Here is a 14484-nt window from a genome sequence, read left to right as displayed (position 1 = left end):
GATTAAAAGCTCCTTTTTTTTTATTTTAAGCTCGATTTTAAATCGAAGTTTGGCTCCAAAACCCATAATTAAACCCAAGACTAGTGAATTTTGGGTGGAATCGAGGTTCTGAAACATTTTTTTTTTATCCTTTTAGGGTTGTCCAGAAGCCAAATCCTGCTCGAAAACACTGTTTTTGAGGCTTTTTTCGTTTTATTGGAAATTTTTAAATCTTTAAACCTTGATTGTTTAATGGCATATTAATTGTTCATTATATGTTTGGTTATTATTGTTAACCTACTGCATATATAAGCCTATTTTTATCATTATTATTAAGTTATAATTAGTGGTCAAGTAGTTGGCTATTTTTCACAACTTGCAAAATAATTGCTTTGTGTGTGAAAAAGTTCATTTTTTTTTTTGAAGCTTTCAAGTATTAAAGTTCCAATCTTTAATTATTTTAAGTGGTGAAAACTTTATATATTACTAGATTCCATGATTGTTTATTAAAATTTATTGATTTTAATAATTTATTTAAGTTGATTAAAGTCATAAAGTTTCAAACTTGTGAACGAAATGTAATTAGTCTTCATGTTGAAAGATGTAATTTTTTCAAGTATGCACAAGTTGATGTTGGAATTCTTATTGAATGTTTGAAGTTCATATTTCCAACCTCCTATTACTTTTGACAAAACTCATTATTAATTTATGCATGGTTAAATTAATTATGAGAATAGCCCTTATCGATTTTGTTGCACCAAGTTAAACCAAAATTATTTAAGATTGGTTCTTGCAATTAATTTTGGTTATGCACTTAAAATTGAATTTATTTGAGTTAGACTTATTTTATTTTTCATTTTTGCTCATAATATTGATTCTTAAATTAATTTAGAATTAATTAAATACGTCACACAAAATTCGGGAAATAAACCCGAGGCACAAGCACGCAAAACGAGGCACAATAGCCACGAGCACTCCCTCGGCCAGCTGGGCTGCTAGCCCGCATATGGCTGCCGAGAGAATGCAGGCTAGTACGTTGTTTGTGCGTGCTAGTGCGGCATGTGTGCGTGGGCAGCAGCTTGGTGCGACTGGGGGACCACTTGTGCGTGTGGCCTGCTGCTGCGAGGCAGCGAGGGCGCCACAGCAATAAGCCCGAGTGGCTTTCATGTGAAAGCCATGGAGTCGTGGGCACACCTCGTAGGAAGCATAACGCCTTCTGCGATGCTGTAGGCTATGGGGTGACGCTTGACGCTGGCTATGGCTGTCCACGCGGGTTGTCACAAGGCACCCATACCCTCGGTGGCTAGCACACTAAGCCGAGAGGCTTGATGATAGGCACTTGGGCATTTCAGGGCTATGCAATTTTGCGTTTTTTTACCGATTTAAATATTTTAATTGTGTTTACATTATTTTAATTAAAAATGGAGGCTAGGCCTCGGGTTATGAGCAGCATTTGCAAAATATTTTATTTGGCTAAATTATGGGTTTACCGTCTTAATTAATCGGATTAGTTTAGTTGGATGCGGAATTTAGTGGGACCTTTATTGTTTATCACGTTTAATCACATAATTGATTAACAACTTTGACTAGTTTTAATTAGGCGCGTTAATCGGATTAACCACCGTAAATAGTTACTAGTTTGCGCAAAATGTTGCATTGTTACTTGTTTTTCATTGTAAAATGCATGGGCCATTCACATATAGTGAATGGATGAATGGAATTTATATTCTCTCACAGGTTTGATAAAATGACAACTAGTGGGGCTCGATTAGGATATAAAATACGGATTGCAATCCGTTATGTATTTTTGTAAACTAAATACGGTCTGCGAACCGTTGCATATTTTTGTACCTTAATATTTAGATTAATCCTAATCGTAGTTAACTAGTAGTTGCATAAAAGTTGGTGATGTCTTGAAGACGGCGTTTCTTTGAAGACGATGTCTTAAAGTTGCAATGAAGACCCTTGAAGGCTTAAAGATTCAAGGGGTCATTCTAGTTGCCAAATGCATCTTTTACTTATGCTTTCAATATATATATATTTATGTTTAAATTATATATGAATGATATGTTAGATGCATGTTTAGGTTTTGAATGTTGTGATGATATATTAAGTTCACTTAAATCAACCAAAATAGAAACCCTAAGTCCCTAAAATATTGAGTAAAACTTGCCATTCCAAAATAACACTTACCGAACTAATGTGCATAGTGATGGGCTATGCCAAAGCTAAGCATCATTATCTCCCTAGGAACTTAAGGTATGTTGATGGGTTTGCCAAAGCAAGACATCATGTACACGTTGATTTTAGTTAGACTCAACGATATCAGTAAAGAGTCCTTAAATATCATGGCAAAAGAGATAAATCGTCACGAGAGCATTAGATACGACGATTTATCAAACCAAGAATGGCTTGAAGCCATTAGCAAGGAAATGGTTACCTTAGAATAATAAGTGTTAAGACAAGCCAAAGCATGCTTAATCACTTGTTGATTCTTTGTATCTTGGAATCGCCTTATTCTCGCCAAATGGGGACAAATTTAATGCGTGGATAAGACGCTTAATAAGATTGAAAGTTTGCATGAATTCTTTTAAATTTCAAACTTATTATGTTATTATCGTGATGAATGGCTATACATTGCACTTATATTTGTAAAATTCTAAATCAAATTATGTTATTTTCAATAATTGGTAAAGGAAATCTTTGAGAACTAAGGAAAAGCATTTCTATAATGCAACTTCTCATAAATGACTTTTATATCTAAGTCCGTAAGGACGATTGGACATCATGTATTCAAAATACTAGGTAGTTTTGATAAACATGAAGTATTGAGTTGAAAACTCAAATTGTGAGAAGTTGACAACCAACATATCTTTTTGCTTCATACACTAATGAGTACAACTCATTGATGTAGTAATTCAAGTACAAATTATAAGAAAAGATAGAACTTTGTTGTACAGCGCACTAGATGCTTAATTATGCCAAACAAGTATAAAAGTTAAAATATTTAAAGAAGTGGTTCTTAAAAGTTATGAGATGATGTATAATAAGAAATATAGGAAACAAGGAACAAAGAAAAGGAATAAGATTCCATTTCTAGTAAAGAGTTCATGTTATTATAGTTAACTTAGCAAGTCATTATCTTCACAAGTATCGGATATTGCTTGAGTGTTCCACTTTGAAAGTGATCTCAAACTATTGAAGTTAAGCTAAGTTATTGACTTACAAGCTTAGAATGAAGCAAGAAGAGCTACATCAGTTGTAAGGTCTTATGCTTTGTTTAAAGACCTTTTAAGCTAAGGCTGGAACAAATAATGATTATTATGTTCCATAATCAACAAACAATCCGTTTATACACAGAAAGAATCACATTCAAAGTAAAGAGAAATAGTTGTAAATTTATTTGAATGGCATGGTTGTCTAAGCCATGAGTCAAGAATGCTTGATTATAAACAAACATTTCCTTAACATGAAAACTCACTAAGTTAAGGTTCAAGTCATGGGCATGATTTAGTGTTTCGAACATCTTTAGCAATGTCACATTGACAAGAACGTACTCAAGGCTATATTGGCTCTTGATAGTTGATCGATTCAGAATCGTTCTAAAACAAGTAAGTCTTATTTGTTGAAACCAACAAAGTAAATAGCTATTGTTCTTGGCATAGACAATTGACTCCAAAAGCTAAAGAAGATTCAATAACTTCAACGTTTCACAAGAATTTGAAAGAATATGGCTATATTCATCAAATGTGAACAAACTTGACTCAAGTAGCTCAAAAGTTCAATGAAGTATAGAATCGACTTGGCAAGATATCAAACAACATCTAGATTAGATCGAGCGATATTTGCTTGAGCCAAGTGTGACCATGTCAAAGCTATGAAATTGAAATTTTCATAAATAACTCCACAAAGAACATAGTATGTCTTCACGGTGACCTCGATGCCATTTGAAAATGACTCGAACGATGATGGATCACATCCCTTCCTATAAAGATCTTAAAGATTTGCACAAATGGTTAATGTTACACTAAACAAAATGTCAAAGCTAAGAAAGGACACCATATTCAGTTATGGATAGAAATAACTTCTAAACGTCTTTTCAAGTATATATGTCTAAGGCTCTTAACCTTAGTGAGAGCTCACTGGCTCAGTGGGAGCTAAGTGGCTCAGTGGGAGCTAGATAGCTCAGTTAGAGCTTAATGACTCAATAAAGGCTAAGATAGGTCAAATGAGAGCTAACTGTTTGTTTCACAACAAACTTTTACCCAAAGACAATATACATGTCTCTTTGTAAGCATTCAAATGAGACTATGGGCATTACCTCCACAACCTAATTGAGAACATAGTATTTGTTGCTCTAAGTGGTGTCTTTCTGGAAAGTAACACATTTCCAAAATTACAAGTAGGAGGAAAATGAACTCGATGACCATCGAGATTAGCAACAAACTAGAATTGAGAATCTCGGAAGACCTTAAAAGGGCTTTGTGAGAATGCTTGATCAAAATACTCAAAACAAATTTACAAATGCCTTAAAAGAGAATTCATTACTCAAAAAACATCAGAAATGTTGGAGTAAGATCAATATAATCAAAGGGCTTTGAAAGCGCCTTGAAACTCAGTGTTTGATGCAATTACCCCGTATATGTATAGAATTCATCAATGGTTTGGATTGAATTCTATAAATTTCTATTAAGTTAGAAATAAACCTGATACAAACATAATATTTTTTATTAGATAGTAAGGGAATAATGTCTTGTAAGAGAGCTACTACAATCCAAATTCCGAATAATGGTTAGAGGCCATAAAAAATTCGAAATAGACTCCATATTTGAAAATCATGTTTGAAACTTGATTAATTTGCATAAAGTGTGAAAGACCCATCAATTGCAAATAAGTTTTCAATGAGAAAATTAACAACTTTGGAAATGTAGATGCATGTATAGCTAGATTGGTTGAAAAGGATATAATTCACGCAGTTGATAAAAACCTATTCACCAATCGGAATACTCAAGTCTTTTCGTGATTATTCTAGCAAAATTGTACATATGAAATATGGCAAAATTGATACTAAAACCGCCTCCCTAAAATAGAATTTTGGAAGAGACTATGGAAATAGTCTAAGGGTTTTGAAAATCTAAATAATGCTAGATTTGAAAGCAAGCTCAAGAAATCCGTTATGGGATTAAAGGAAGCATTGCATATAGGAATTGGAAAGTGTTTTCTCATAAAATTAATAAAAGGGTTTTCTTATGGAGAAACATGGAAATTCTTATGGATAAGAAGTTTAGTGGGAGCAAGAGCCAATCTTGTAAGGTCCAACAAGAAGTTTATGAACTCTGTGGTAAATTAACTATCAAATGTTAAATGCTTAGATTTGAAATTATTTTCAAAATGGATTAAGAAAAGGGCGACACTTAGTACATATTGGGAATTAAGATCCATTGTATGGAGTTAATAAAATGTTTAAACGATTAAAGGAATTTACCGTGTTAAACATGAATTGAAGGACTTTGAAAGGCTTTCGACCCATATGTATAAAACTAAGTAAATGTTTGAACTAAGTATAAGCTAAGCAAATACTAAGTCAAACAAGAAAGACTCTAGTAGAGACTTTCAACCATATCACATAGCAAACAGTTTACCAAGACTCGGTGAAACTGGATGAGCTAAAAGGTCACATAAATGGAATAAAATTGAGAATAATTTTGCAATTGAAACCATCATGTATGCTATGGAGTCGTCACACAATTTACATGCTTAGAGAATGAGAAGAATAAAGTACCAATCAAAAAAATCTGAGTAATGGATCGTTAAATTATGATCAAGAACATCCAAAATACTTGGATAAGTAAAGGGATGGGTTCTTGATGCAAGGAAACAAATGAATTTGAGAATTGATGTTGCAAGCACATCCTTAGGAAGGATCAAGATCCTTAACAAGAAAGCCATATATAAGCTCGAGCTAAAATGCGTCGTCGCTTGAGAATGGTAACATGGACGTGCATCCATGTGTAATGTGCGGAAATTTAAGGTAAATTTCCATAATCACAAGTGACTAGGGTATCCCAAATCACTATGACCCGTTTGGAATAAAATCCAAGCAAAGCACCATTCGGAAGTCTACTGAATTAAATAATGAGTCCATTCGATTTTGAGAATATTCAAAATAGGGTATCAAGACAATGACTTGGATAAAGAAAGTAAGAAAAACCTATTAAGTGAACGTTGAATATTATAATCGAAAATTATCCCTAATCAAGGTCATTTAAATGTTGGACACTTAATGAACGCTTGAGATTAGTGTATAGTATGATTTATAGCACCGTTTCTTGTGCTACAAGGACATGATTGTCATAAATCATTTGCACAGGTATTGGTTTAGAACAATACTGGATTAGACCTATGAGAATACTTTAAGAGATTAACAATCGTCATAAGTATATTTCTCATTATGGCTATCGGAACCTCTTTCCTCGACCATGAGTATTGCAAGTTCTATTGTTTGAGTACTAGTCCGTTTTGATGTCTGTCAAACGTCTGCCGTACATTGAGATTATAACGGCAACACTCGGGCGACTAGGTCCTCTTAGTAAGAGAAGCTTACAGTACAAGACTGGGAATGTCCCCCTATTGAACAAATAGGGAATAATGTCTTTGTTGTTTACAAGGCCTCTCGATGAGCGAGACTGTGAAAATGCATGGCCGTGCTCAGATGAATTTTAGAAATCATCTGCTTATAGATAGTCAATCTCGGATTTCAAGAAACACTTCTGGACGTAATAAGGATGACGAATAATCTTACCTTATAGTTCATGAAGAGACATTAAGTGACATAGGAAAAAGGCTATACACTAAAAGCGCATTTGTCCGGAACGACAAGTGGGAGATTGAAAGGAATGGTGTCCTTCGAACAAGTGTATTATTCCGATAGAGGGTTCGGAATCAATTACGGAGCTAATAATTCAGCAAGGTCAAGTGATCGGAATGCCTAGTTCGAGGCCGTTTCCGATCAGTAATATTAATGTATAATTAATTTTACGGCTTAATCTTGACTAAACCCTTCGGATCACACCCAATCAAGTTAACGATCCATGACGACAAATTAATCCGAAAGGAATTAATGAGTCATAAGAGTACTACGAAGAAAGACATCGGATTCCGAGCTTAGAGCGTCGGAACTGAATCTCAAAAGTCGAGCCAAAATTTGGGAATTGGCAAGACGGGAAAATTCTTCAAGTAACAAGTAAAAACCCTAGCTTCGAAATGGCATAGCCACGCAAAAGGCTAGGGAAGCGCACCAAGTGGCAGTGTGCTATGTGGCAGCGCCTAGTAATGCGGGTCGCGGACCCGAATGATGGGTCACGGACATGGTCAGATGGGTGGTGGCCCAACCGAACCCAGCTTGGGGCTCAAGGTTGGATGCCACATGGTTAACTCACAATGGATGTGAGTTGCCTTGGGGTGAAAGTGGGGAAATGGTCCTCATCTAACCATGTTACACTTGTTACTTAGTGATTCCTTGGTTAATTTAACTAGGAATTGAATTTAACATTCTTTCCATATGGGATCTTTTTGAGAAAAAGTCTCACATTGAAAGATGAGAGGATTTCACAAGGAAGCACTCCTTATAAATACCCAAGGCATACCTTGGGAATTACTCACTTGAGCTGAGCTTAATAAGGCATCTCCCATTAGATGAGAAAACCTTTAAGTTCGTAGTACTATAGTCTTTCTTGGTCTAGCCCCGGCTAAACTCCGGGGTAGGGGCCGTACCGGTCATGCTTGAGGGTGGACTCCGTTGGTGGGGCCACATTTGGGGCTCTTTCCGTTCTTGAGTCCGTGTTCCAGTAAGAGCTCAGGTGAGCAAAGCACGCTATAAGGGTAAGATCATCTTTCTTTACACTTGTTAATTTTGTTTATTAATATGCTTTATGTTTAATTGCATTTATTTATGTGTGGGTCTTAGGGTCGAGTTTTGTTTCCGAGTGGTGTTGGACATCACAAAACCCAACAAAATTGTAATTTGTGGGCCCCATGGCTAGAGATTCTTGCCGGAATAGTTGCCAAGGTAGTGCTACTCAAACTTTTTTTTTTGTTTTTTTTGTGGTATTTGTTTAAAAAAAAATTTAAATGGTTGTTGTTTCCAAAACTCGTCATTTAAATGGTAGTTTTTCGTAAAATTTCCTTATTTTATTACAGTTTCTTTTCGGGTCGGATTCTAATCGAGTCGGGTTATAATTGGTTTGGGTCATAATCGGTTCGGGTTAAATTCGATCGATTTAAAAACAGGGTTTGTCGATTTAAAGCCAGTTTTGGGTCAAAACATATCGGGTCCTAATTGGGTCGGATTGTAATCGGTTTAGGTCATAATCGGTTCGAGTTGAACTCAGTCGGTTTGACAACTAATTTTACCAGTTTCAAATGGGTTTCGTTAACGTATATCTTCTAGTATATCCTCAACATTATTTAATTAGTTATTCCAGTAGATCATATGGAGTATTAATTAGTTGTTTAGCTTTATGTCCCTTTTTTGTATAATGATTTTCAGGATCAAATAAAAATAACAAATCTAGAGTTAGATTTTTATTCAGATTTTTTTTAATACAATATAGTGTTCCATAAGACATTACTTATAAAAGGACGATAATATTTTAGCATGAGAGTTTCAATGACATCAAAATTCCATACCTATTCAATATAAATACTTCGTTATTTTAAATGAAACCCTTTTGTTTTACTATAGATAAAATATACCAAAAAAAAAAAAAAAAAAAAAACTCTACGTTCATAACGGGTTACGGACTTACAGGTTATAAACGGTTTGGTTATAACCGGTTACGAGTTGTAAACGGTTCGGTCATAACTTATTACGAGTTATTAATGGTTCGGTCCTAACAAGGCCAGCTACAGGTTATAAATGATTTGGGTTTATAAGGTTTTTATCAGGTTTAAACGGTTTCGGTTTACAATGGGTCAGGTTGCTATCAAGTTGGGAAGTACTCGGTTCGGGTTGTTCTCGATATCGGGTTGTATTAGTTCGGCTTGATATCAGTGAAAGGAATAGTGTCCTTCGAACAAGTGTATTATTCCGATAGGGGGTTCGGAATTATTAGAAAGCTAATTCTTCAGTGAGGTCAAGTGATCGGAATGCCTGGGTGGAGGCTGCTTTCGATCAGTAATATTAATACATAATTAATATTACAGCTTAATCTTAACTGAACCCTTCGGGTCACACCCATGCAAATAACGAGCCGAAGCGACGAATTAATTAGGAATTGATTACCGAGTAATTAATATTTAGACGTCGAAAATTCGAGCTTGGGGCGTCGAAACCGAGCGTCGAAAGTCGAATCGAAAATAGTAAAAAGATGAGACATGAAAATAATAATAAATCAACAATGACCAAAATACCCCTAACATCGGAAAACCGAGTGCTAAAGGCGCGTCAAATGCTAGCAGCACGCACCAAGTGCGGGGCTAGGCTAGCATACTGCAGCTAGCAGCCAAAACTAGTGTGCGTGGCTGTGCTAGCATACAGCAGCTAGCAGCCCGCACAATTGGTGCGTGGCTTGCTAGGCCGTGGCAGCTAGTAGCCCGCACCAATGTGCGAGGCATGCTAGTAGGCCGCAGCTAGTAGCCCGCACCAATGTGCGAGGCATGCTAGCAGCCCGCACATTGTGCGCGGCGTGCTGGCAGCTAGCCTCGGCCAAGCAACCCGCACTTGGTGTGTGGCCTGCTGGGCCATAGCACATGGCAGCCACCTTGGGTGCCTTGGTGCCCAAGTGTGGGTGCCACATGGCGCAATTTAATTGGGGGCTATGGGGTTGAGGTGGCCGGTTATGGGAGTGAGAGTAGGGGGCAAGTTTGGTCCCCCCTCCTCCAAATGGTCCTCACCTACTCCTCCTTGTGAGCTTGCCACTTGTTGATTTATTACTAGTTTGATTATTAATTTTATTTTAGCTTTAAAATAAAATGGGAAAATCAAATTCTCCCACATTAATGGGAGAGCTTTTCATACTCTTACATTTCCCTATAAATACCCAACTTGGGGTATTGGGAAAAGCATTTGAGTAAGAGTTGGAAAAGGCATCACTAGTATGAAAACCTTTGAACTCAAGAGTTGAAAAAGGTATCACCTTTGTGAAAACCTTTGAACTCAATTACTCGGGTTTCGATCGGGCCTTGCTAACTCCAAGGCATTGGACCTAGTCGGTGTTCGAGTTATGGGTGGACTTCCGTTGGAGGTCGTCGTATTTTCGTGGCTAGCTTTCGAAGTAAGAGCCCCTCGAGGTCGGGCGAAGCACGCGTCAAAGGTATAATTATTATCTTAATCTTGTCATTAAGTTAATTATGTTTATGGTTTTATTTATTGCGAGTGCGGTCTTGGTTTTGGGTTTGTTTCGCTGTGAGTCGAACTCACCAAACCCCAACAAACAGGTACGGTTCATTAACAGTTCTCAAACATTCGGATCGGTTCAGTTTTAGGTTTTAAAAAATCGGGTCAGGTCGGTTTACGGTTTAAAATAACAGGTTCTTAGCAGTTCAGTTCCTTTTCGGAACAGTTCGAAACGGTTTGGATTTACCAATTCAGTTCGTTTTTGAGAGCTCTAGATGTATAGGATAGTATTTCTTCATTTTTTTTTCCTTAACAATTGTCGATAAACTTATTTGGATAATAGTAATTGTAATTTTGTATGAACAATTGAATAATATGCTAAATTATGATTGCAAAAGGGAATTATGACAAGTGTTATATTTAATTAGTTATATTATTTAATGGTCGAATTTTTTAAATATTCTAAACTTGTAATCAAATACATTTATGAAGGAAAATATGCTATATGATGTCAGTATTTTGACTAAGTAGTACTCGTACTTCGTATTTACAACTTTTTAAGCCGTAAAACTTTAACTATTTAAGTATTGGTTTGTTTGTACATTTTTTCAAAGCAATATTCATTTTTCCCCCCGGTATAAAATTTCTGGCTCCACCACTGGCTTGTGCCCACTTTTATAGGCTGGGGAAAAAGTTCTTAATCAAGGGAGGAGCGCCCGCTCCTTTCTAAATTCTTCAGATGGTAGGAAGTCAGCAGGATGGTGGAGCACCCTCTCCTCAGGGGGTCGCATGCCCGCTCCTCTTGTTCTTTGCTTCCACCAGATTTCTTCAATGCCTTAGTAAGTTTTTCAAGTCTTCTCTTACACCTACAAGCATGAACACACACAAAAAGGAATGGCAACACCAAAAGCTAGAATTCAACTATAAATAAAAGGAGTTAGAAAAGGGATTAAAGTGGGGGAAATGAGTACAAAATCAATTAATAATTACTACAATAAGTAGACAAACAAACCACTTATCAAATATCCCCAAGCTAGCCAATTGCTTGTCCTAGAGAAATTTGCCCAACATAAAAGAAACTGGTAGATTAGTCTACTTAAAGAAAAGCACTTGCATAGATAAAAGAATCCTTAAGCAATAAAACTCAAGCATGAGGTATATGCCTAAGATCAACCGCAATCATGACTAGCTAAGGCCTAGATAACCTTCTCGAAAAATACTCAACTTTAGTCTATTCAACCAATCATACCACGTCCCCAAAAGTCAAAGTTCAAATTCCCCTAATGGTAGCTAGGGGTTTTCGAAAATTGTCCAGACCAAAAAAATGGACCGGACAGGTCCTAACCAAATTAATCGGTCCGGTCTCCGGGTCGAGAAATTTATTTTACCAGTCTCCGGTCCGAAACCCTATAAAACTGGTCTTGAACCGGACGGGTTATTTGCTTAAAATTATACATAAAATCTTTAATAATGATTAAGATTATCCTTAAAAAGTTTGAAAAACTTTGGTCATATGAGCTTTTTGTACTAAACATACAAAAAAAGACGTTAAGATATTATTTTCCCTTTATTTTTTTTCAAGTTTTCCATAAATTATTTAAAATTTAGAAATTTTTTTATATGAATTCCAAAATTGTTTCAAAGCAGTCCGGTCCGGGTTTTGGACCGATTTTTTGGCCCGGTCTGGATTTGGTCCTAGCTTAATCGTTGATGAGTGTCATTTATGGCACTCTTAGGCTAGGTTTTCTTTATACTTTTAATCTCATTTTTAGTCCTTTTTGCCATGTTTTTACATAATAATGCTTGCTTTGCGTGTTTGTGTGTAAGTTTAGAGAAATGCATGCTTTTAATGGTTTTCTTGTCATTTTGTTCATTTCTCGACTATTCCTCTCGATTCTTTGTTCCCTTGATTTGTTTTGTAGGTGTGTTGAGTTTCCCGAGTTATGATCACCAAGGAGAAAGCTCGATCGCATTCAAGAAAGTTGATGGAGCAAGGTTCGGGATTCCGAAAGCGCAATTCAAGCTAGCTCCGTGAGCTCGAGGGCCCTGGAAGTTATGCTTTGGCTTGAGGCATTCTAATGCTTGGAAGATAAAGGAGCTGCCCTTCTCACGAGCATCGCCTCGAGTGCACCAATGATAAGGATGCTCGGGAGCACGGAGATTGATCGAGCAAGCGAAGGAGGCAAGGCCACGAGCACCGAGCAGGGGTGCGCGCGCGCGGCACAGGTGGTGCGCGTGCGCAAACCCACCTGTGCGTGCGCGCGGCCTGGTGGTGCGCGCGCACCAGGCGCCCCACCCCCTTCGCTCGTTTCTTCTATTTATACTCTTAATCTTTTCCTTTTGGGGGGAACGACTTAATTTGTACTTGGCATATATTTTTCTAGATTTAGTAGAGAGAGAAAGTAGAGAGAGAAGCTTAAGATACTTGATTGTACTTGAATTTGATCTTTGATTTCAACTTGATCTTGGATTTCTTCTTCTCATCAATGAAATTTTGTGAGATTTCTTTCCTTTGAATTTACTTCTATTGCAATTTCCTTTAATTTTTTAATGTTTGATTTGAATTTCATTCTTTGCTTTAGAATTTGTCGAGAGATTGAATTCCTTCTTGATTAAACTTGAAATGAATATGATTTTGATTGAATTTGTTTTGTTTTCCAATTTCACCATGATTAGTGAGTAGATTAGTTGCTAGGGAGAAGGGCAAGCATGCTAGATTGATGATTTTTGCTAGTTGATGATCCTTGATTTATTGAATTGTTGCAATTAAATTGGTTGACATGGTTGTGCATGCGATTAATTAGATTAGGAGTGATCACCTATAAGATTAATCTAGATTGCATTGCAAATTTAAATGACATGAACCCTTGATTTGAGAATTGCTTTAATTGATTGATTTTGATTGTGATTTTCCTAGTTAGCCATTCATAGTGAACCCTAGCTTGGCTTATAGGAGATAGCTCTTGAATTCCTTTGATTGCAACTATTGTTTGTCCTTTGCAACGTTTGAATTGATTGAGTGGTCCTTCAATTAGCATAATCATTGAGCTTGCATGTGGAACCAATATCTCTAGTGTTTAGTATATTGAATTTCTCGAGTTATCTAGTTTTCCCGATACCTTAGTTACCAACCATTTCTTCCTAAAATCTTCGAAGTAGCTTGACCTAGGCTATAGCTTGCACCTACTCATTCCTTTGGGTTCGACCCTTGACTTACCATATACTCATATTAGGTTGGTCGAGTGTTTATAAATTTTCTATGGCTCTAGGAAAGGGTAGAAAACGACCTACTTTTTCCTACGTCAATCGTTCCGGTCGAAATTCAATTTTTCGGTCTTCGGTCCGGTCTTGGACCGATGAATAGCCTTAAGTTCATCTCATGACTCCTCGAAGGAGCCGGAAGAAAATAGATAAAAGAGGGTTTAAAAACTTGACACCTCAAAGAAAAGTACCTTCTCCATAAGCTTGTGAACCAACTCCCTCCATTGACAATGGCTTCAATTACTCGTACTAATATTACACAAAACTTGAAGATTCTGATACAAAGTTAAGACATAGAAAAAACTAGAAGTATTTGTATTTGATATCAAGAGCTAAGATGCAATACATTAAGAGTAAACCTAAAAAGGATTCTTACTTTGACTCAATTACAATCCAAGATTAAACTTGAAACAAAAATGCACCCCCAATTAAGCTTGTTTATTTGCTAGGGTGGTGGCTATTCATCACTTCTTTTCTTTCCCTTTTTTTTCTCTCTTAAAATATATATATATATATATATTACAAAAGAAAATTTTAGAAAATAAACACCATAAAATTCTCAAAAAATGGATTGTAACACCACATAAAAACCAAATAATGGATTTCACCACCACTTAACAGAAATTATCCAAAAAACCGTTAGTGGGTCCCACAATACACACGTGTCACCATATTATTGAATTAAAAAAAAATTAAAACAAAAATAAAAAACAAAAAAAAAAGCTCTAAACCCTATCCCAGCCACTTCCCTCACCATCGACAGCCTTACAACCCGTCACCGGCAAGCCTACCCATCCACCGAAACCTCTTCCTTCACCTTCGAAACCACCACCTAACCACCAAAAAACCCAATTTCCCACCAGCCCCACCCACCACAAGTTCATAGCCCTCGCAAATCCACCCTAGCT

Source organism: Chenopodium album, chromosome 16 (assembly GCF_948465745.1).
Source record: "Chenopodium album chromosome 16, dcCheAlbu1.1, whole genome shotgun sequence".
NCBI lineage: Eukaryota > Viridiplantae > Streptophyta > Magnoliopsida > Caryophyllales > Amaranthaceae > Chenopodium > Chenopodium album.
Note: the sequence above shows the minus strand (reverse complement) of the source record.